Raw genomic sequence first — 25,466 nt, 5'->3', positions numbered from 1 at the left:
AAAAACATTATGGTTCTATTATTCGGGTTTTAAAATGGTATTATGGTTCTTTTATTCGTATGGTTCAAAACACTTAATTACTACAGTTCCATAACATTCTCATTGTATTGTTAATTATTGGGGTTCTCAAAGTTGACAGGTGTAGGATGGGGTGGGGGGATTTCATTTAGATCTAGTGGACAAATAGAATTAACATATTCCTGGAACTTGGGCATTGTATCAAACAATCAAGTCGAGTTGTATCCTCTGCTTCAAGGAATCAATCTAGCTAAAAAAAATCTCAATCCACATGGAAATAGATATTGGTGAGTCCAATAATATTATCAGGCATATAAACCTTGACACTTGTCCCTCATATCTAAATCTAGAAACCATTCATGAGTAGATCCAATTAAGCCTATCCTATGTTCAGGAATATCAAGCTAAACATGTATTTTGAGAGTTAAATTCACGGGCACATCTGTTTGTAAACCAAGCAACTTTGCATCCCCTTGGAATATTGTAAGTGAGCAGTTCCACTCAAGCTCCTTCAATCCCCTAAACTGAGTGGCATGGAAAGTGTAGGTAGATTAATTACCCAATGTTTCAAGGCATGGTCACATTGAGAAGTAAGTTGGTGTGTGGTTTGATGTTAAACCATCATGACCTTATTAAGTTCACAAAAAGGAAACCCCTGTCTGCTTGCACAATCCACATGAGGTAGTGTAATCAAAACACTGAAACGAGATGAAAATTGACTCAGGCTTGGGAGAATTTGATTCAAGTGCTCTGCAATCAAGGGAGAATTCATCACTTAATAATTAAATCAGTTGGGGAGTCTTCATGGCCATGTAAACTACTTGAGATTCTATCTTAGTGCATATGGAAAGAAATGAAGTGTAAGGAATTCAATGAGTGTTTGTAATTGGGAGCCTCCCTTTGACATAATTGTCCTTTCTTTATCCACTGCAATATTCATTGCTCTCTCAAATCATGCCAATTAGAGACATAGAGCATAGTTGAGGTCATAAGGAAAGGATCTTGGAAAAGGCCAACGGGAAGGAATGAGTTGGTAACATGATCTTTAGCAAGTTGTGGACAAGGTGGCCCAACAAGGAATTCAAAGAAGGATGCCCCTTACAATTTGTGTAGATGTAACATCGCTCCATGATCATATAATGGCATCGAGTATCCATATTGATTAGTTGTATGCTCAACTCACAACAACTATGGACATCATTATAGAGCACAAACATCTAATTCAACAACAAGTCAATGAAATCAATTGTTTGAGAAGCCAATTGGAAGACTTGCAAAAGAAGGAAACTTGGCAAGCTTCATCCACAACATCTTTGGTAAACTTTGTTTGTTTTACTCCCATGGGATTATTGTATTTGAATGTTGCAACGTCATTGGATGGAATAGATACAACTCATAGTTTAATGACATTCATTTAGTTTAATGGTTTGCTACGAAGACAATATTTTGTAAATATAATGGCGTCTTCCATAGAGAATACACATATAGACCTCTTTGCTTTTTATTATTATTATTATTTGGTTATGTATAAGAAAGCATATTAAATTTGAGCCCTCTGTAGGAATGTTTTGGAAAGGTTGGCACTACAAACTCCAAGATGTATCCCCCAATTGTGTATTGTCACAGATTTTACGAATATAATCTATCAACTACTATTAAAAGAAATTATCATGGTTCTCATTTAACTATTCATAAATTATCTGAACCATTAAAAATGCCATGGTTCTATTATTCTTATGGTTCAAAAACGTTTTGTGGTTCTAAACACTATGCTTATATTAGTATTGGTTGGTATTGATATGCTTCTACTCAAGATATTCTACTAAATGACTTCTATTCAAAACAAGTTTTATTTAGCTATTCAATTATCGTGGTTATATAGTGTTCTTGTTCTATTGTTAATTATTGCAGTTCTCATTTAACTATTGAAGAACTATCTAAACTATTAAAAATGCCATTGTTCAATGATTTTAGTTCAAAGTGCTATTATGGTTATATTATTCTTATGGTTGAAAAATGTGTAATTATTGTAGTTTATAGCATTCTTATTCTTTTGTTAATTATTGTGATTATCATTTCCATGTTCATAAACTATCTATACTATTCAAAAACACTATGATTCTATTATTATAATTCAAAAATGTTATTACGGTTCTATTATTCTTATTCTGTTGTGGTTCTTATTAATCTTGTTATGGTTGTATTATTCGTGTGGTTCAAAAACTCATGGAAACTTGTGGTTCTATTGTTCTTGCAACATTGTAATACATTAGGATTTTTAAAACACGGGACTAATACATTAGTTGAAACTTGTTCTATTATCCTCATTGAAATTCATTCTATTGAAACTCATGGTTCTATTAATAAATTAATTCTCATTCTACTATTCGTATGAGCTCTAATGTTCTAATTGTTTAAGCATTTTAATTGTCTATTAATGCATTTATTTTTGTTTTAAGTTCTTATGAGTTATATTGTTCTAATTATCTAATTTTCTAGACAATTTAATACTCTAGTTGTTAAAAATTAGTATGGTTATATTATTTTGATTCAAAAACTTGTTAAAACACATTATATTATTGTGAAACTTGTGGTTTTATTATTTTGTTGAAACTCATTGCAATATTGTAATACGATACAATATTGTTCTGTTGAAAATCATATTAATACATTCATTGAAACTGATTCTATTGAAACTCGTGGTTCTACTAATACATTTATTCTCATTCTATTATTCTAGTTCATTGAAATAATTACAATTAATACATTTATACTTGCTTAAACACGTTGAAACTTGTTCTATTGTTGCTCATGATTCTATTGTGGTTATTGTTCTATTTTTTTTCAAACTGGAACCCAAAATGCATATTATATTAAAACATTATGTTGGGGTCACAACAAATACACTAGATATTCATACATCACATATTAGTACAAAATTTGGACAAAATGTCAAAAAAGGGAGGTTTTTGTTGTTATCTTTTAGGATCTTATTTGTACATGTTCATTATGATCCACACATTATGTCATTTATGCATTCTCCAAACAACCCCTAGAATTCAACATAATTCACAAATCATTCCCTAATTTGAAGATGTTTCCTCTACCCTTGGAGAGGATCCATTTGTTGTAAAGGATCGGTCAAATTTAGGTTAGGGATAAACCTAAAAATGACACAAACTGAACTATTTGATGCAAATGCCTAATCCAACTTAATTTTATGATTCATATCCCTGAGTTTGGTATGGAGGTAGGCGATCTCATCCTCTATTTAGCTAATTTTAGTCTTTAATTCAATAGTCAGGTCTAATGAGTTAGTAAGAGTAGCTACCATTTGGATGAGGTTGATTTTCAAGTCTATTATTTATGTCTCGAGTTTTGTAGGTCTAACTTCGTGCTCATCCTCCTAGAGTTTCTAACAATATTTTTTAAAACTCCCCAACCCCCCCCACCACACCAATAGTAATTGATATGTCCTTCATCACCCAAGGACCTCTCACCAAATGTAAATTTGCACCCCAAATGCCTAACAATGAAACAAACTAATGAAATATATAAGGAAAGACATATGCAAAACATAATTTTTCAAAACTTGGCCCCAACACCATTATCTATACCACCACACAATCTTGTATCATGTAATTGGAAAAACACTAAGTAAAGTTTTCGAAAGCCAAATTAGACAAGACACCAACTCTTGTGCATCATCCAAGTGTACAAACGAAAGGCAATGAAGGATGCACATATCAATAAAAAGGAAACTTGCATAGATTGTAAGACCATAAAACTACAAGCAGAGTACATATAACATGTTCTTTCCACCTGAGAAGACCCCCTCTAACTCAAATTCCATCCTGATTTCCCAAAGGAGGTACAAAAGGCAACAAACCCCTATTAAAAAGGCATTTTATGCTCCAAAAAAGCATGCCATAAATGTTAAGGTTGGCTCAATTAGTTCTATTTTTCTAGTGAAGGAGATCTATTTGCCCAACATAATTCTTGAATGCCAACAAAATACGAAATGAATAAACCAATGATAGTGAAGGATGCATAGAACAATGAGAGTGTAGCATGCATGGACTAAAAGACCATAATGCCATATGCAAAGTACAAATAACCTATTCTTTCCACCTGTTTATTACAACCTGATTTTCATACCAATTTCTTGAAGGAGTCGCAAGGGTTAGCGAGCCCTTCTCATACAGATAAATTTTGCTCTAGGATGACCCACCATGAGAGCTTTGGTTGATTGAGATAATGTGAATTCTCCAGAGAAAGAGGCCTTTTTCAATGGGAATAGGAAAATGATTTTCTTGCATCCATTGGCACTTATGGAAATTGATCTACCCATTTGTATGCATAAAATCTACACACAAACTCCACATGCCTCAAATTACCTCTATAATCCACTCCTAATTTCCGGCTATGATCCTTTGTACCATAAAATTCCACAACTCCACTTCAGGCTACACAATGGCAACCAAGATGGAAAAGTGACAACATGGTTCCCATTTTGTAGGAAAGTTAGTAGCTTGTGCCATTAAGATGAAGAACCAAAATATACCTTCTTTTATTCTCATATCATCCCTATCCCAGTGTGTGAATACCATAACAAACGAGATAACATCAAATGTCTTAGCCAAAATCATGTCCATTGTGTAGGCAGATGAAACCAAGAGGAAATACATATAGAATGTGTTGTCCCAACTCATGCATGCTTGTGCCACGTGTCCATATGGAGGAGTAATTTTTGTATAATATAATATCAATGATCAAGGGATAGTTAATTGGCTCATGATGCCATTAACTATAAGGTTCCATTTAGTCAAATTTGTTCCATTCATACCTAGTTCATTCACCTTTTTATTGTTTACTCTCAAGCTATGGAAAACTGGCTTATATAGAACCTTTTGGTGAGATGATAATTTTTTTCTGAAGCTTGTTTTGAGTTTGAGGTCCACAGGATAAGATCCTTCTGTAAAATGTTGGAGAATAATCATAGAGTCTCCCATGCTAATTAGATTAATAATGCATGTCAAAGTTGTTTGTATGAGCCCTTGGAATAGAATGCATGCCTTTACTTGGTTATTAATAGCATGACCTAGTTCCCAAGAATAGATTTGTTTACTTTTTTCTCTAGGTTGAAGAATAACCCCCCTCCCCTCGGCTCCTACCACCCTCAGGTTATTTATGGATGCTCCATCAAAGAAAAGAATATAATTATGTTGTGAGGAGAGTCGTTACTTAAAATCCATTAAAGGGAGCCTTAACTGCCACTTTCTTAAGATTGAAGAAGTGGATGGGGGATCCATCTTTATACCAAACAATTTCCACCAATCCAATTTCAGTGAATGGAAAATTTGAATCTTCAACATATTTGATATTGTTGGAGTTAAAAACTCCCTCAACAATGATGTGGCTGACCCCATTGATTTCTTTTGATATATTCGTTCCTCTTGAAATATTGCTCTATTTATTGTTAACTTGATCTTCCAACAAATGAATTTTGGAAGGGCATTCCAAACTATTATGAACATAGACTTCTAGCTGAAACTACCTATGTAGCAATTTTTTTTAGTCCCTTAGGAGCTCTTAAATGCTAAGGGACTAATTAGCTCAAAGAATAAAATGATACATGGCCAAATTAACTTGATTGGAGAAAGAGAAATGCAAGAAAAATATGATAAATACTTTCCTCAGATGACCTACATAGTTCACACTTTGAGTGGCCCATTATTCCTCTTTTAATGAGGTTTTTTATAGTTAGAATTTTATTGTGTGCAAGAGACAAGCTAAATATGTTGATTTTTAGAAGGGCATTTGGATGCCATATTCTACCCTCTAGGGGTATGCCGTCAAGGAAGAGAAGAGAGTCATAGCCATGTTTTGTTGTTGCTTTGTTATTGTTGCTTATTGTAACTTGTGGTTATTCTTTGGTTCTTGTTCTATTGTTATATGGTCTTATTATTCTCATTTTATTGTTTTTTTAATAACGATAATGAGAATAATTATATTAATTGTAAAATATATGCCCAGATCATAGTTGTACACCAGGAGTTACATTATCATTTTCTTCCATCTTTAGTATCATCTATAAACTCCTTAACCAAAATGATCTTCTGAAGAGGAATACAACTGATACCAAGCATATATGACTCTTTGGAGGTGAATATATTCCAATATAGCCCCAAAATTAAACACAATTTGTTGTAATATATCCTACTTCAAAATATAATCCTTGATTACATCATATTTCCTTAGATCCACTCGATCATTTAGGTCTAGACACTCAACATTAGAGTTGTTGGAACTGATTGAATCTTTTATATTTAAGATTAAATTGTTCACTTGAGATCTCAATTTGATCTCCTGGAGCAGGAGTATGTGGTTTTCCATTTTGAACTAATGATTTAACCTCTGACATTATTTTATCTCACCCCAACACCTACAATTCTAGGAGATTATTTTCATCCATTGTTATTACATTTTGCAACCCCTTGGTTGGGGATTGAACTACCTCCTTTCCTTGTATTTTGTCTCCCTGTGATGTGTATGTCTAGAATACCTTCTCTTCCCAATTATTTTTCCTTTTCAACTTTTTTGACTGAAACCTCTATATTTGTTTTTCTTTACACCTTACAATGAATGTGATCTTATTCCTTCTCTTTCTCTATCTCTGGTTTTTCATTAGATGAGCTTGTTGGTGTCAAATCGCAAGTCGCTTATGAAATTCAAAGCCAAGGGCGACCATCCTACAGTTTTGTCCCGGATGCAGCCACGTGGTCATTCCTAGGCATCGACTGTCGTTTTGACACAAATACGTTGCCACGTGCACACTACATCACGACTCTAGGTACCAAACATCGACGGACATGCTCGGGCATGGACATATAGAGCAGCAACAAACTGGGCCGACGGGGAGAGAAGCACTCGAGGAAGATACGTGCCACCCATATCTGAGGACAAAGGTCCACATATTTGACGATGCTTAACACCTCGCACCACAAAGTTGCAAGAACGATAATGCATGGAGGTCATGCGTAAGAGGCCACGTGTCAACACCACAAGCCTCTTGCATGCCTCTCGAGATTTCGAAATTTATCACCCACTTGTTGTGAAATGTTTCCACATGTCTCTTCCTTGTCACATATGACCCACTGCTATGCCATACCTCCTCGTCATCGCCACTCCGCCTCCTTTTCGACCTCCACGCGGATCTTCTGTACCCCTCCTTTCCATATCCACCTCATTAACCACGTCATCTCCACATCATAAGGCTTGTTGACACTTCACTCTCATGTCACCTCCCATGAATCCTAGTCCCACCATGATAATGTGTCACCCTGGCGTCAAGGTGGCCTCGGCGAAAGTGCTCCCTTGCAGATCTAAAGATGAAGCAGATATCCCATCTAATGACTGCAACAAGCCTCGCACTGGTAAGTTGCATGATAATTAGTTGGGCCAAGGGTTGCAGAGAGGAACACATGTTAAACTCTTATTGCCTATACACAACCTCGAGGCCTTCCATAGCTAGAAGCTCGATGATGCGGGAACGTGCCACATCTCCCCCTAGGCCAGTTAACTACTCTATGTGTCCCCCACGCCATACTGACGACAACATGATGTCACCGGCCTGTCTCACCTAAGAGGACTTGTACACATGGCATGTCAAATATAAAAGCACATTAAAGGGGAAAAGGATGACTCATTTTAGAGAAATATTATGCAGGTCTTGAACCTATAAAGTTGCAAAGTCTAGTAGAATATGAACGTAAACTCTACAAATCTAGGCAATGACTCAAGTATGATAGTAATTCCTTTCTCCAAGGGCTTCGCGTTGTTGCTTTTGGGCAAACCTCGTCATCTTCAAACTTTTTTCCTCTCAAATAAACAAAAGCATAAGCCACTCCAAGAAACCCCACTCCTGGGGAAAGGTCCTATAATTAATAAAATTATAACATTTCCAGTGTGGAGTTAGGTCCAATTAGCCCTCACACCTTTTGAATTACATCAATTAGACATAAAGCCCAAAGTTTACTCGCATGAGCCATGGTGCCACCTTGGACACATAACTAGAAATTTTGGTCAACATCTACTCCCATAATGCCAAGACACGTGGTGTTTCACTGATTGTCCCTCAAAGCTCTGAGATTAACCTGTCTAATGGCCTCCTTTTCTCTCTCCAGAGACTACACAAACACGAAAGGTGTAGTTGAGGCAACACATTGCTTCAATAAATATGTTAGGACGAAGATCCCTCCTGCATCATCTCGCAAACTGAAGAAATTCCTCCATGGCTTGATTGAACATATGAATATACCGACCATGCCTAAGGAATTCAAAGGAATACATTTATCATCTCTAGAACTGGGGCAGAATTTGAAGAAAATGGAAGCAAAGCTCTGTCGAGTGAAAGAATGCATCAAGAAATTGGAGGTCTATTAATTATTGTAAGAAAATGGTGATGCTAACAAAATCTCTTTCAAAAAGGCCAAGGAGATAACTTGGGAAAATATCATTAAGCTAGTAAACAGACACTGAGAGCAGTTAGAGCTGGTATAGGAGAATATAGAGATAATTAAGACAACTCATAAAGAGGTAAAGATGCTCAAAGAACATGTCGATATGACCTCACGCAAAGTCGAAGTAGTAGCCAATTTCCTAAATCTAATGACTAGAGAGGAGGTCAAAAGAACAAACTTTGACCACTCTCGTTTAATAGCTAGAGCAACTCACCTAGAAAGGAAGCATAGGATAGTGCAAACAAAAGAGAAATCCAACAATATGGTTGGGGAGGTGGAGAATTTTAAAATCACATGTGGAGAACTGTATAAGAATAATTTACCACAGTTCTTCAATGATCAAGGAAACTTGCTCCCCAAAGACCTTATCATTAATATCCTACGCCTTGTCAAGGATAATCAAAGTAACACTAATGAGAAAGATCACGCCTTGCAAGAAAATGACATATAAGTCTTTATAAGCAACACTTTAAACTCCAGTTCCTGCTTAAATAAATTTTCAGAGAAAAACAAAAAATCAAATACGAACCTATTATGGACATGGAGATGGAAATAACAGAGGTGTGGCTAGGTGACATACCTATGGAAGAACAATGGAGTAGTATGTGGATAATATATAGGTTGGTCGAGTATCTAGGTTCAATATTGGAACCAAAGGTGACTTCTTATGTGAGCTCACAGAAGTAGTAGCGCCTTCACCCATAACACCGACAACATGTTTGTTAAAGCACCCAATGCACTATAAGTGCCCGACCCAGTTAACAACCAAGAGAGAGGGAAGTACTACCAAAGCTAAATCTAGAGGGGCCCACTCTGTAGTCAGCGAATCTTTTAAGAAACTTCTAGAAAAAGTTAGTTACAATATGGTTGGAAATTTTGTAACAAATTTCAAGTGGTTTTCCAAATACCACTAATGGTTTAAAGTAGGGCCAAGCTTCTTGAATGCATGTATATAGACCTCATTTTGAAATGTAATAGGGGGAGAAATCTTGGTTGAAAGGGAAACTCTGCCAAAAATTTTGGTGAATTGTTGGGAGGTCTTGAAGCAATGTTGGGAAATAATTTTGAAGTAACTCTTGGATTGTATGTTTTTCTCATGTATGTTTCCATACCACCTTATGTTTTGAAGTTTACTACAAATGAAATACAATTTGATGCAATTTTCATGGCATGTTGAGTTGTGAACCTAATTTGTTATGTAAATTGTCTAGAATTGTATGAGGATTTTAGGATCAAATGAATTTTGGCATCAATATGATGGCTTGTTTCAGTTTTGCAAGATCTATCAGGTTAATTTGAAGAGTACCTTGACTTTCTTGATATTTTTTGCAAGGGATTGAAAGAGAAAGGTAAATTTCAAGCTTATGTGTTTCTAATGGTTGAATTCTTAATCTCTCCATCATCCACCATGCTTTACTTGGTTTAAAGGGATTCTTAATTTCTCCTTTAAGTTGGGTGAAACCTGATTCTTCTTCTTTCATCCATATTTTACCTTTTAGAACTTTTATGTCAAACCCAAGGGTTATGAATGCTCCTACTGAAAATCAACGGAAATGCAACCCAACAAAAGCAATTAATATATGGTGTTTCCCCCCAACCTTGATTCCCAAACAATTTTCTAACAAACAACGATTTCAAATAGAATTTAGATAGAATTTAAAGGATATCCGTGCATGTAATATTTTGATGCGAGGGACACCTAATATAGGTTGGATGTGAGTAACGAATAATTGTTTGGGTTACTTGTGATTTCGATTATGTTGTTTTACTCACTCACATTTGACTACTAAGAATAAAATGTCTGCATAGAGATCGAATTCAATGGTTGTGATGAAACTCTCCATGTGATTTCCTTTTCTTGTGACACTTATAGGGTAAAATGAAATACATGTATCTTGAGTGTGAAATAAGTTTTTGTTATATTAGCTTATTCAAGTATGAATTACACAGTCATTTACATGTCAGATTTACAAAGATCAATTAATATACAATTTTATCTGTGTGCTTTGAGAATAATCTTGTTTTGACAAGATTGAAACGCATGAACCAACCTAACATAGTTAAAGCTTCTCAACGTAGAAAATACATCAATAATTGTAAGATGATCACTAGCAATATTCAATCCCAAGTATTTCAATTAAATATGACAACAGGTAGAATCGCATTTATATGTTCCCAAGCTTTGCATTACAACACAACTTAATGTGACTCTAGGGAGTCAATAGAGCTAGCAAGGGAGGGGTTAGTTCGAGCCACCCTAGGAGAGTGGAACTCACCCTCATCAGAGGAAGATTCGATCCCACCTATCACATTGACAGGTACATCCTCGAGGGGAAGAATTCCATCATCAGGAAGACCAAGAGAGGCTTTGGAGACCTTCTTAGGAGAGGGAGGGATATTTCCTGAGGGAATCTCAGCTTCTTCTTCAACCAAGTTGGTCACTTCGAAACTATTGCTATTAGCCTTTTTTACACCCTGATTGTCGATACCCTCTCCTAGAGTTAATTTCACTTGGGTTGGAGAGGTTGGGCCCTTGCCTTTGTTCCTTTATGGACCGTTCTACCATGGTTAGTTGTTAGTTTGTTTGGACGATCATCTTCACCTTTTGGGTTATTCCCATTGATCTTATTCTTCCACCTAATTATGTTGCTCCTTGATATTCAGTTTAAATATTCTAGCAAAGTGCTTATACTCATGACAGACCTTGCACTTAAAAGCAAGTTGGTCATAATCCACCTCTTGGATATGGGACTAATTATCGAGGTTGAGATTCACTACGGTTGGAATCCCTTTGTCTAAATATACTTCCACATAGATCATGGCACGAGAAAATAAACCCTCTTATCAGTATACTTATCAAAGGCATTTCGTATACTTCGAAAAGTGGCATCATTCCAACAGTGCAGAGGAAGGAAGGGGAGTTTAACCTAGACTCAAACTATTGAAGGAACATCACATTCTGGGTTAAAATCTATGCTTTGTCGATCTAAATAGAGACCCTAGGCACCCATGAAATAAGGGCCGCATCTGAAGATCAAGTCCTAGTCTTCCTTATTCTCGAAGAAGAAGGTATAAAACTTCTCCTACAAAAGAAGAGGAAACTTGACCCTTTATCAGTGGTTGTCAAGTTTCATTTACCGTCTACTTCAAGGAGCACGGGGAAGGGCATATCCCCATGAAATAGCCCACTAAATCTCACCCTGCAAGTTGAAGAGCCCTTGTTTTCGATTAAGAAGCATTGATCTCTACCTTTATAACATCCTCAAGCTTTTTGAAAAAGCACAAGGGCTTCATATTTTGGAATTTTGGCTCATTAGACATTAGAGCATTGAAGGTGGTTATATCGAGTGCTGACGGATGGAGCAGGGAAGCAGGGCCACTCAAGCTAATAGCCATCGAGTTACATGAGACTCACTGAGCACTACAAAAACCCTCGTAGTGTTGCCCCTACAAAAACCCTTGCAAAAACAAAAATACCATAAAATAAACTTAGTATTAAAAAAACATAATTGGCCATTCACAAGCCACGTCATTTGTCCAATACCTTCTATTTTCATTCCAATGTTATGTGCTTCTCATTTTATTATTTTATTATTCCATGGTTCTCATTATGTTTCCATGGTTCTATTATTTTCATTCTATTTTTATGTGGTTCTGTTTCTATTTTATTGTTCTAATATTCTCGTTTGTCATTATATGATTCTTGTTTTATGGTTCTATTACTTCGTTTAAAACTTATGGTTCTCATTTTACAGTTATTGTCTATTTTTATACAATCTTGAAACTAACTCTCTATTGTTGAACTAATTATATTATCTATTGTACTCTTTTATCTAGTGCTCTAATTGTTATCTATTGTTTATTAGAACTAATTCTTCTGTTGAAACTAATTTTATTAATGGTATAAAAATTAATTTTTGTACATACACATAATGTGTATGCATCAAGAATCAAAAAGTTCACGGTGAAGCTAAAAAGAAACGAAATGCTACATAAAGGTTCAATAAAGGACTAAGAACCACAGAGCATAAGCCAAGAACCAACAACAAGAAGGTAATAAAATTAAGTCTGACAATTTGTGCTGGTATTGCCTTTTTTGTTTTTCCTATTTTGCACCTTTTTCCAACCATCAAGATTTGGTTCAACAAGAACCAGAGCCAAATCATATCCCACTTGTGGGACTTCTTTGTCAGAATCCAAGCTCTCTGAGACATGAGCTCTTTTTGTGCCCCCAATGCCATCTGATGTCAAAGAGTCCTAGTGATCCTTTTATTTCTATTAAATGATGATTGTTCTTGATTGAACCATTGAGTCCTAATTTGGTTTGACTCCCTGTTGGGCCATATCACTTTTCTTTTATTTTCTTTTTTGGTTTACTTTCCTTATTTACTTCTTCTTCATCCTAAAAAAAATAATGCTCTCTGAACTGCAAGCCTTTTAGTCTATTTGATTGCCTCCTTTTTTTCTTAGGATTCTTCTTTGCCTGTGGGCATGAATTTTGCAAATGTCCCATTTTGAAGCATACATGACATCAGAATGTCGTGTTCACATAATTTGGAACTTGTGACCAGTGGAAGTTATTGTGTTTCAAATTTATATGATCCAGAAGCCCTTTGATTAGATCAATCTCCAAGTATATTTTGACAAATCTGAAGAGACCATTTTTTGTTCTTTCCAGATCTATTTTTTTTTAATTTTCCTAATGTGATTTCTATATCTTCAAGGACTTTATGATGTTATAATGGAAGGGGGGGATTTGGAAATATCACCCAAACAGGCATCGAAGAAGCCATTGTACGTGCATGGAAGAAACCGCCGTAGTGTTGGCATCAAACTCAGGGAACCATGGAATGATGAATAAGGCAACTTTGCACCAGAACCAAGGCCCTTCATTTAGACCATAATCCATATCCTTATGTGTTTCAAATTGGACTATGAAAAAATCCTTTTAGCAAAGGTATATGTGATAGTTCATAGTCCATAAGGAGAAAATCCACTAAAATAAAGCTTCATATTTAGGCCAAAATCCACTAAATATGCATATAACTACTTTAAATTGAAGAACAAAGAAAAGGGAAGACATCTTAGGGAGATTTACTTCCATAGTCAAAGCTTTTTCCATTTGTTCTATAATATAAGGTCTTGGAATATATTGATTTTGATTTGTCAGGGTTGCGGTCTGCCTTTATATTGCTTCTTTAAAAGAGACAAAAGGTCCATTTGTAGCTTTGTTTCCATTGGCGCCCCCACGCAACCTTGTGTTCAATATGATATTTGAGTTTCTTTTAATATTGTAATCTTAATGCTAAAGAGGATCTTGCAAAACCTTCCCTTCAAATTGTAATCTTTAACAATATGTAGTATGGCCCCATTTTCCATGGATAAGCAGTTTTAGAGAAATAATAGTGCATGTTTCTCTACCCAAAATATCGAGGTCTTCCTACTGGTACATTTGATAAAAATTTGAAAAGAGAAACTCAAATTATTCTTTGTCGGTGGGAGTGGAATCTCAGTCCACTACTTAGAGTGAGAAACCCCATGACGAAAGGCTATTAAAGGGGGAACAAGTGATGGAGTCATCCTAGTCATTGTTGTGATCAAGAACAAGCAAAACAATGGGAAAAAGGTAAAGGGGGCAATGGTTGACAGAAAACCCACTAATAAAGTCCCACATTTGTTTAAACACAACCGCCACACCCTATTATTGAAAAACGATGAGATATATAGTGCAAGAAAATTAAAAGGAATTGATATCAGCAAAGTAAGATTATAACAACAGATCATTTATCCCTAAGCACCCTCAGAGGACAGTCATAAAAAAACAGTGAAGCCAATGTGTGAAGTATCCCTTGAATCCAACATTGACAATTATAACTAGACATTGCGCATAGGATAGCCTTGTATCCTTTCTTCAAGCCCCGACGCAAGCACTTGGGGTGTAACAGATCCATGAACCTTGGTGATGACATTAATATATATAAAATACTGTGAAACAATAGCCTCCATCGCACCTTTCCTCATATTTTGACAAAAAGGTCCTCTTACAAAGCACATTCAACAATTCCAAAAGTTGAGTCCAAACTAATTCTATTATTCTTTATTGTCTATCGAAAATAATTTTATTAATTATTTTTGAAATATCGTTGAAATTAATTCTATTGTTTATCTTTGAAACTAAGTCTATTGTTTATTTTTCTTGAATCGTAAAATGCAGTGGATATTTCACTGGATAGTTCATCACAATAGATATGATAAAACTATATTTAAAAACATGAAATCTACACTGTTAGTGTTTATTTCACTTGATATTTCTAGATCTGTAGATTATTGTTAATTGTGTATGCGTGTAAATTTAAAATATAGAGAACAATGAAATAAAAACTTACAAACCAAGATTTGGCATAAGAAATAACTTGGTAAACCCTTTTAGGAGAAAACCTACTTAGAAGGTGAGGTCGCTCTGCTCTCTTTCTCCAAATAAAAAATGGTTGTGAGTACAAAGAAGTATGGTTTGTGGCTTGTGAGCTACTATGGTGCACAAATCATCTGTGTGTGCTCTATCTCCTATCCTTATTGGTTATTTTCTCTCATCTATGGAACAAATGCACTCGAAAAGAATGAAACCCCTTTTCCTCCTAGTGGCCCGATTATAACACAACCTGATAGCCTACTGATGGTTAGGTTTAACTCCATAAACTATTAGCCATAATTAAAATATGGAATCTTCTATAGTATTCTTCTTCATACTCATGTGTCTAGGCCATTTTCCAAGAATAAGTGGGGTTTACATGGCATCCTCTCGAATCATGGTGGTGAAAAAATGAAGATTAACTTATGAGTGACAAAACTTTTGCATACAAACTTCGATTGATATGATTCTTGCGCCATTGGAAAGGTCTTTATGTGTAGAATATGAAAAAATGGCTTCGTGCAAAAGCAACAAAGTTTTACCCCTAATAAATGTCATTTCATGCCTCAAAATGCTCTCAAAAGGTTTTAACCCCTAATTTTCCATACTGGTTTACGCAAGTAAAGTGGTCCTATGAGTTGGTTCCTTCACTTTTTCTATTCAAAAAGCGTCAAGGCAGATGAAAAATAATATAATAATCCAATTTGAATCTCACCTCCCCATTATGAGAGGCCTTTGGTCCCCAACAACTTCTACTAAATGAGGTGAGGAAAATTTTCCTCCCCCTTCTCTCGGGCATACTATGTTAGGTCCCTATAATACTAGTGATTCCCCCATTACTATTGTCATTATAGCCCTTATTGTTAATATTGTGCCCTTATTGTCCCCATATTGTTATTAGTGTGCCCCATAGAAACCCACTATGGTTATTGTTGTGCCCTTATGTTATTATTGTTATGTCGGCTTGATTATTGTGACCCCTTAGACTCCTATATATAGAAGGGAGGTTTAGTCATTTGTATCATCCAAGAATTGTTCATTTGTGTAATGTAAAGAAGGTTGCCCCCTTGAAGTGGCTAAATTATAAGGTGTTTATCTATCTTTTCTATCTTCTTGTGAGCTGGTTTCATAACATTTGGTATCAGAACTTTGGATTCTAGGGTTTCGCAGCTCCAAGCAAGTCATCGTGGAATTTTCGCTATAACTTTTTTTTCTGCAACGTTTTAGAAGCTAAAAAAAAACCCATTTTAGCCGAAATCATTCTTAACTTCGGGTCCAAATTTTAGAGCTTGTCTCGCTATTTTTGAAGATATGATCTGAGGAAGTTAGGGCTTTTGTAGACTCCCGAATTACATTCCAAACAGGTGACCTCGGGAAAATTGTCATACTTTTTTTTCTAAGCATCAGATTGAAATTTCGTAAGAAGTTTCAAAAAGAGAATGACCTATAGTTTTTTGTATATTAGTTTCAGGTACTAAGGTCGAAACAGTGACACATGGCATTTCGTACAAGTTCGCTCTACTAAACTAGTCTATAATCAGGTCAACATGGAAGATTTGGCATAACTCTTCCTTGGAGATTCCAATCTTGATCAGACTTGTGAGGTTCGAAAGAGGACTCAAAGGGCTACTGCAGGACGTGATTTCAAATATTCAAGATTCGCAGTTACAGAGATACATCAGATTCAATATCAAGCTCTTACAAAGTGAAAAAAAGGTGTGTAGTTTTTTTAAAATTTTGCATAAGATTAGTTTGAAGGAATTCAAAGGGAATAGTGAAGAATTATTAGCATTAATTGATGCCTAAAATAAAGAAAATGGAAACACCTAGTAAGCAACCTGAAAGCTCTAACATGACTCGTCAAGAAGAGAAATAAATGCAACATGATATATCAAAATTACAAGACCAAGTACAACAAATTTCATTCTCACAAAAGGTAATTGAAGCCAAGATGAATGGCGTGGAAGCTAAGATGAATGGCATGGACGCTAATATGAATGGCATGGATGCTAAGATGGAAGAATTGAAGATAAATTTGAATAAGTTGCTACAAGAAATGGTTACTAATGGTGAAAGGGTAGTAAAAGAAACTCGTGATGAGAACAAAAGAAATGTTAATCATGATTTCATAGACTCTAATGTTGGATTGAAGACCCACCATGTTCCAAAAATCAATATGAGGAAGTTGTTAATCTAGGTTGTCATTGATGTCAATATGGCAATATTCTGGATAGTAAACAATGATGTGAAGCCAAGTGGAGCAGATCCATGAAGCAACAGGAGTATGTCAATATGGAAATATTCTAGGATACTAAATGATGATATGAAGCCAATGAGAAGTAGAGTAGATCCATGAAGAAACAGGAACAAGAAGCCAAGAAGCAAGGCCATCAGGAAATCCAAGCCATGAGTAAGAGTCTGTTAATGGAGGAGTTAACAAAGGAGGCATATCAAAGCTATCGCTTATGCTTAAGAGTATTGCAGAGTATCAGAGGAGTTAACACATCAAAGGAATATTGCAGAATATCAGAGCAAGAGAGACATATCGAAAAAGACATCAAAAGCCATCAAGGTAGGAAGGTATCAGAGAATTTCATTGAAAGACATTACAAAGCCAAAGGAAGACCTATTGGAGCAAGAGGAGCCATATCGGGAGTATCACATGTATTATATGCCCAAGAAGTCCCGCAAAGAGGAAGAAGTCATCAAAAGAGAAGGAACAAAGAGGAACACGCATCAGGAGGAGAAGTCAGCGGAAGAGCAGTTAACAGACGAACCATATCATGAGATATCAGAGGAATATCAAAGAAGAGATATTGGAGCAGTGTATCAGAAGCCATAGGAGTGAGAAGCCAAGAGCAGATAAGAGCGGAGCAGTATACATATATTAGAGAAATCACATCGGCGGGGTCCGCATAGAACTCATTAGTCAGGAAGGAAGGCAGTTTTATAAACAAAAGCGGGTTATCGGGCAAGAAAGAAGTGGTAAGTGGTATTGAAGGGTGAGCACCCAATTCCACTAACCGAGCGACACGTAGTAGCGAGGAGAAGAGAGGAAACCGCTTTATCGGGCAGTTAATCTTCGTGCTTGTTGTCTACCCGAAATCATTGTGAACCGTCAGATCCATTGAGTGCAGATCGACAGTGGAGGATTGTCGTGGAAGTTTGATTGATCAGGCTAAGAGACAACCGTCGGATCAAGCACCAGATCAATGGCCCTGATTTAATTGGAGATTGGATAAAGGTAGGAGCCGCTTTGCAAAGGTGTCTTTGATGTGTGGACCCGACGATTTATGAACGTTTTTCATTCTTATGTGAAGTCTGGCTTATGTGTTCGGAGCGGGGTTTTGCCATCAACTGTCAGATCTAATGGAGGGAAATCTACGGTGGAGAATGAGCCTCATAAAGGTAAGCATTGATAAACACGCCAAGGCTTTGGAAAAAGCGGAAAATGTAAGTTTTCGTCTGTTTGTGTATATTCCCATTATACGAGGGTTTTAATAGAATTAAACGGGACAAAGGTTTATGGGTTAAGTTTACGCATAAACAACGTTAAGAGAGGGTTTTGTGGTTAAGTCCGATATATCAAAGCAAAGTGTGAAGTTTGATTATATGCGGCTTAAGCATATCAGGAGTTATGTATCACAGCGTTTAAAGCCTTGTCACATTAAAACTGCGATAGCGATATGTATGCGGACCCGACTACACCATTGCAATATGATTTAATATATTATCGCATCCGCCTATCGGAACTCTCATAGCGCAAGTTATAAAGGGTTGTCACCCCCGAAACCTCTAATTGCGATAATATATGCGGACCCGCGGCTCCATTATAAACCGCCCTAATGTAATATCGCATCCGTTGTGTCGCTAGTCTCTAAGGGATGTTAAATCTTCCGATTGCAATGGAGCTATGGACCTGATGGAGTTATTAACAACAATTTATAATCATATCGCATCCAGTAGGGGCAATCGGTAATTGGCCATCGATAATATTATAGACATGACTTATAAAAGACCTCCTAAAAGTTGCGATTGCGATTGCGATTGTGACGTGGCATGTCAGACCTCCTTGTTGGTACAGTCTCTCCAATGAAATCCTCCATAAATAAAGAAGTCTAATGTATGAATATTATTAAAGGAAAAAGGACCTCTCTGATAATTTTTAATAAGCAACAATTCTTTGTATTTCGACCTCTCTTCCTCCTGAACGTGTCCTATGAGTATTGGAACACTCGAATAGACAGAGGAAGCCATGGATAGGGAAGCCGAAGTGTCAAGCGAGCATAGATGGTCAAGCAAGTGCAAAGGAAGCTAAAGCGATTGGAGGAGGGAAGCCAAAAGGTCGAACGAGCGTTGAGGAAGCCGAAGCTCAAGTGAGCGAAAGGGAAGCCAAAGTTCAGGCATATCAAGATAAGAAAACAGAGAATTGTCTTTATGCAATTGTTGTTGGCGAACTGGAAGGAAGAAGGAAGCCGACAGTCTAGCAGGATAGAAAGAGGCCGAAGGTCTAGTAGGACAGAAGGAAGACGAAGGTCCAGCCGGGCAGGAGGCAGTCGAAGGACGAGAAACTCTATTGATCGTGTTACCCTGTGAAAGACTTAGACCTGTGATGAATTAATTAGGTACATAATGCATACTGAAGAACAATTTTGTGATATAATAAATAAAGTTTCATTTGATATCGATTGAAGGGAGCAGTAGCTAGCACTAGTATTGAAGCATATGTGAACGTATTTCTGGGAAGTAAGAGATTGTAATAGCAAGAACAGTGCGCAGTAGTCCCGCTGGAAGCATTCACCATGACAGTGAGAACAGAGGCTTGAAACAGAGAGTTGGTTCTTGTGCAGAGCTTAGTGCAGCTAATAGTAGACTCACTAAAGCTGTGTGGAGACATTATCAGAGATCATGATGCCTATTTGATATCATCATGAGATAACTTTTGCATACTCTGTGTGGACAATATGAAGAGTTGTAAATACTTCTTCATATGAAGACTTGTTTCCATTGATGTTATAGCATGGAGACTACATTGAAGCTATAAATAGACAGAATTCAGTAAAGAAGAGTTTTGGGAGCAAAGAATCACTATCAAACATGCCTTGATAAGATTAGGTCGGAGCTCTTGGGGTTGGAGCCTCAGAAGTGAAAGGATGGGTTCCCTTGGGGTTGGTGCCTCATAAGTCGAAGGATTGGTGTCCTTGGAGTTGGTACTCCTATATCCAAGGTTGGTGCCTTAACAACAGAGGGTTGGTGCCTCAGAACTGGAAGGATTGGTGTTCCTAAGTCCAAGGTTGGTGCCTTGAAAAAACAGAGTTGGTGCTCTGGAGGTTGGAGCCTCACAAAAATCCAAGTTGGTGCTTGGCAACAGATTGGAACCATATATATATATTGTATCTATTTTATTGCAAATATTATATTAATAAAAGTATTTATTCTTGTTGTTCATCTTGTGTTCTGAATATAAATGTTTTGACTGGAAAAAATAACAATTGAAAAGAAATACTGATTCACCCCCCTCATTATTTCCAACAATTGGTATCAGAGCCAGTACCTTCATTCAAAGCCTAACAGCTTGAAGGTTGATCTTTAGAACACAAATGGCGAAGTGAAGGAAGAAAGTCTCCAATCCTCCTAAGGATGTGTCTCCCTCTACCAATAAAATAGAAGACAATCAATTTGAGGAGGCTCCATGGTTCAATGGGAACTTTAATATATGGGAAGCAAGAATGAGGAATTTCTTAAAGACTAAAGGCATTGAAATCTGGAAATCAGTTATTGTTGATATCATGATGGACGGAGAATCCAAGGAGTACAATGCAAAAGCAATGAAGACAATCTTGCATGGGCTACCTGATTCTATAAAGAACAACTTACGAAATTGTTCGTCAGCAAAGGGTATGTGGGACAAACTTCATGACCTTCACTAAAAAGGAGCATTGACCATGACCATCAGTCAAGAAGATGATGGAACCCAAGAAGAAAATCCAGAACCCATCATAGAAGCTGAAAAAGAGAATGATGACATCAAGGCTAAAGAAGACCTAGAAGATGAAGAGAATGAAAAATATTTTGTAGAAGATCTCCTCACTCAACTTACGGCTGCCATGGAAGAGATTATCAATTTGAAAAAGGAAAACAAGGAACTTAAGAAGAAAGCACAAGGAGCTGAGAAGACAATGGAAACATTGGCAATCATAGAAGAACAAGTTGATGAAGCAAAAAAGGAGAGAAACACGATGATATGTCAACTAAAAGCAAAGGATGAAGAAATCTTCAAATTAAAATCTAACATCAAACTTCTCAAGGCCGAAACATGTAAAGCTACAAGGATCAAGGAAGAAATGGAGAGCAGTCTAGCAAAGGAAAATGAAGAAATCTTCAAAATGAAGTCAGATATCATCTCCCTTAAAATAAAAGCAAATGAAGTTGCCCATATCAAGGAAGAAACTGAGAAACAACTTGCTAAGAAGAATAATGAGTGTGAAAGATTGGAAGAAGAGATTGTCTTCCTCAAGAAAAAGGTTGAAGGGATGAACAAAACCTTGAAGAGCTCTCAAGCCTTCGATGACATGCTCAGCCATCAAAGATGTCCATTTGATAAATGAGGTCTCGGGTATGCAGGTGAATCTTTAAACAAAAATGATAATGCTTCAAACGAAAGGGATGTGAAGAAGCCAGAAATAAATGGTGATGCTCCTAGTTCCATCAAAGGCAAGGAGAAAAATCAAGGCAACAATGGAAGAAATTCTGCTCCAAGAAGAAATGTAGAGAATGTCAAGGATTTTAGAAGCAATGTTTATCATCAAAGGATCTCAAGACAAAAAGACTTCAGAAGTACATCAAGGAAATCTCCATCTCCCAGGTACCAAAGTTTATTTCTTTGTTATTGTTATTTTTGTACAAACATTGGTCACATGGAAAAAGATTGTAAAGCATATCATAAAGATAGATATTATGGTCCCCAACAATCTCCAAGGAACAATTTTGCAGGAAGAAATCATGAATCCTTATTCATGAACAATGTAGAATGCTTCAAGTGTCATAACATTGGTCATATGGCACGTGATTGTAACTTAACTTGGGCTCTCACACAAGCTAGAACCATGCAAAAGAAGAAAGTTACACAAGTATGGAGAAGGAGGTAAATACAATCTGAAAGTCCCTTGAACTCTCCAGCCAACAACACATGTTGTTGACCTGATCTTTGACAATCTAAGCATTTGATGGGAAGATTCTGCCAAAAGAGATGATCCATATAGTTAGGGGGAGCCAGTGATTCTTGATCATTATTGCAGAAGGAATTAGTGAAAGGGTCCTTATGAAATCCTTGTTGAGCTATATTAACAATCATTCATTGAAGTATGAAGCAAGAGTAGTTGGCAGCATCTAACAAAACTGAAGCATTGTTGAAGCCGTGATAAAGTAGTTCTGAGACATGAGGAGGGGATAATGTGCTAGTTGCAGCAATCCTTATATCTTGAGTAAAAAGAAGAGCACTATGACAAGGGGAGTAACAGACCCATGAGGATCTACTATTCATGAAGAAGAGTAGCAGTTCGACAGGGGGAGTCCTTGTTCACTCCTTTGCCATTGATGTCAAAGGGGGAGAGAAGAAGAATATTTCCATCAATAACAAAGGGGGAGATTGTTAATCTAGGTTGTCATTAATGTCAATATGGAAATATTCTGGACAATAAACAATGATGTGAAGCCAAGTAGAGCAGATCCATGAAGCAACAGGAGTATGTCAATATGGAAATATTCTAGGATACTAAATGATGATATGAAGCCAAGGAGAAGCAGAGTAGATCCATGAAGAAACAGGAACAAGAAGCCAAGGAGCAAGGCCATCAGGAAAGCCAAGCCATGAGTAAGAGTTTGCTAACGGAGGAGTTAACAAAGTAGGCATATCAAAGATATCACTTATGCTTAAGAGTATTGGAGAGTATCAGAGGAGTTAACACATCATAGGAGTATTGCATAATATTAGAGCAAGAGAGGCATATCGAAAAATATATCAGAAGCCATCAAGGTATGAAGGTATCAGAGAAGTTCATTGAAAGACATCACAAAGCCAAAGGAAGGCCTATTGGAGCAAGAGGAGCCATATTAGGAGTATCACATATATTATATGGCCAAGAAGTCCTGCAAAGAGGAAGAAGTCATCAAAAGAGAAGGAACAAAGAGGAACACGCATCAGGAGGAGAAGCCAGTGAAAGAGCAATTAATAGAGGAACCATATCATGAGATATCGGAGGAATATCATAGAAGAGCTATTGGAGCTGTGTATTGGAAGCCATAGGAGTGACAAGCCAAGAGCATATAATAGTGGAGCAGTATATATATATCGAAGAAATCACATTAGCGGTGTCCACAACAAAATCATTAGTCGCGAAGGAAGGCGGTTTTATAAACAAAAGCGGGTTATCGGGTGAGAAAGAAGTGGTAAGTGGTATTGAAGGGTGAGCACCCGATTCCACTAACCGAGCAACACGTAGCACCAAGGAGGAGAGAGGAAACCACTTTATTGGGCGGTTAATCCTCAGGCTTGTTGTCTACTCGACATCGTTGTGAACCGTCAAATCCATTAAGTGCAGAGTGACAGTGGAGGATTGTTGCGCAAGTACGATTGATCACGCTAAGAGATTACTGTCAAATCAAGCACCAAATCAATGGTCTTGATTTAATTGGAGATCGGAGAAAGGAAGGAGTCGCGCAGCAAAGGTGTCTTTGATGTGCGGACCCGACGATTTATGAACACGGTTCATTATTATTTAAACTCTGGCTTATGTGTTCGGAGTGGGGTTTTCCCATCAACCGTCAGATCTTATGGGGGGAAATCTACGGTGGAGAATGAGCCTGATAAAGGTAAGCATCAATAAACGCGCCAAGGCTATGGAAAAAGCAGAAAATGTAAGTTTCCGTGTGTTTGTATATATTCTCATTATACGAGGGTTATAATAGAATTAAAGGGGATAAAGGTTTATGGGTTAAGTTTACGCATAAACAACGTCAAGAGAGGGTTTTGTGGTTAAGTCCAATATATCAAAGAAAAGTGTGAAGTTTGATTATATGCGTGATCTGAAAATTACCCTTGAGTGACCTCAGTTAATTAGTTATTCAATGAAGGTATTACAGACTCATGTGTTGGTGTGTGTCTATGTCATTTTAGGCAACGGATCGATCAGATTGCAAAATACACAGACACTGGAAATATGGAAAACAGCAGAGAAACATAGTAATAAAATACAAGAACGCAACAATTAATAAGGAGTTCACCCTATCCTCCAGGGCTACGTCTCAGGTTCAGCTTTCAGTCGTGGCCTTCTTTATTGCGTCTTTAAATCAAAGAATTACAATGAGGAGCTCAATTTGAGTATCGCGAAACAGAATTGCTTGCAGGGTGGTTCTTGGATTCCCCAAGCCACTAGAGTACATGGACTCCTTGCCTTGCCAACTCTTGACCTCTCTGGTCTTTAATGGAAGGATCCCAATATGGTGCTTGATTCCTGATAGATCCTCTCAGGGATGGCTCAATACTGCCTTATGCTGCAGGTCAGCTTGGCTCTCTATCTTTCTGCTCTTTACCTCACTATCTCTTCCTTTCTCTGACTGCGTCTTCTTCTCTCTAGTTCTTCCTTTCGATGTCCTCTCTCTCTGTCTTTCTGTTCATTGTTCATGGCTTTAAAGCCAGTCGATGTCATGGCTGTTTGATTCCCCTTCTACCTCTCTCGTATCACCTACTGTTGTTCACTTGGAATTCCCTGTCTCTGCGTCATGGTCATCGGCTCACAAGGAGTGGCCACTTGTCCTCTCACGAACTACGCCAGCTCTTCTACGTTGGTTCAGTTCTTCGGTTACGTCGGGAAATGACTCATCTGCCACCTCAGCAGTCAAATCGGACGTCAAACTTCTTTCTGTCGTGGCTTAATCCCCTATCAAATCGGGTTTCTCCATCGGGCGCGATCTCAGTCGTTAGATCTGAAGCCCCCAAATCTGACACCATTCGCTCAATTCGCGCGGTTGACTTGCTCGATCATTAAGACGTGATGAGCGGCAGTTTTCTCTCTCCTCCTCCTGCCACGTGTCGGGCGTTGAGTGGAATCACTCGTTTTTCTCCAAATCCACTTATCGCCCAAGGGTGCCCTTGATAAATACCGCCGGTTTTGGAGCGTCGGTCTTGCTTTAGCCTTTAGTGCTTTTCCCCACGATTTTCCCGGCTTCCATGCAACCGAGCACTCAGGGCCCTTCCTTCTCGAGGGGTTTTTCCCAACGATGCGCGCTAAGCGCTAATCGTGCATCAGAAACTGCCTCCTTTTCCCAATCTGGGCTTCCCAAGTGCAAGTTTGGCCTCCTGCGTAGTCTCCATGGGCCTCGGTCAGTGCGCTTTGACCGAGGTCCCCATCATTCCACGCTGGCTGCCAACTACCATTGTTCAGAGATTTTTCTGATCACTCTGTGCTCTTGAATTCGAAGTTTGTCCCGATCTGATACAGTCATGGTGCTATGTAATT

This window comes from Pinus tabuliformis, chromosome 6 (assembly GCF_031772625.1).
Source record: "Pinus tabuliformis cultivar Carrire ecotype Pingquan chromosome 6, CPIR1, whole genome shotgun sequence".
Taxonomy (NCBI): Eukaryota; Viridiplantae; Streptophyta; class Pinopsida; order Pinales; family Pinaceae; genus Pinus; species Pinus tabuliformis.
Note: the sequence above shows the minus strand (reverse complement) of the source record.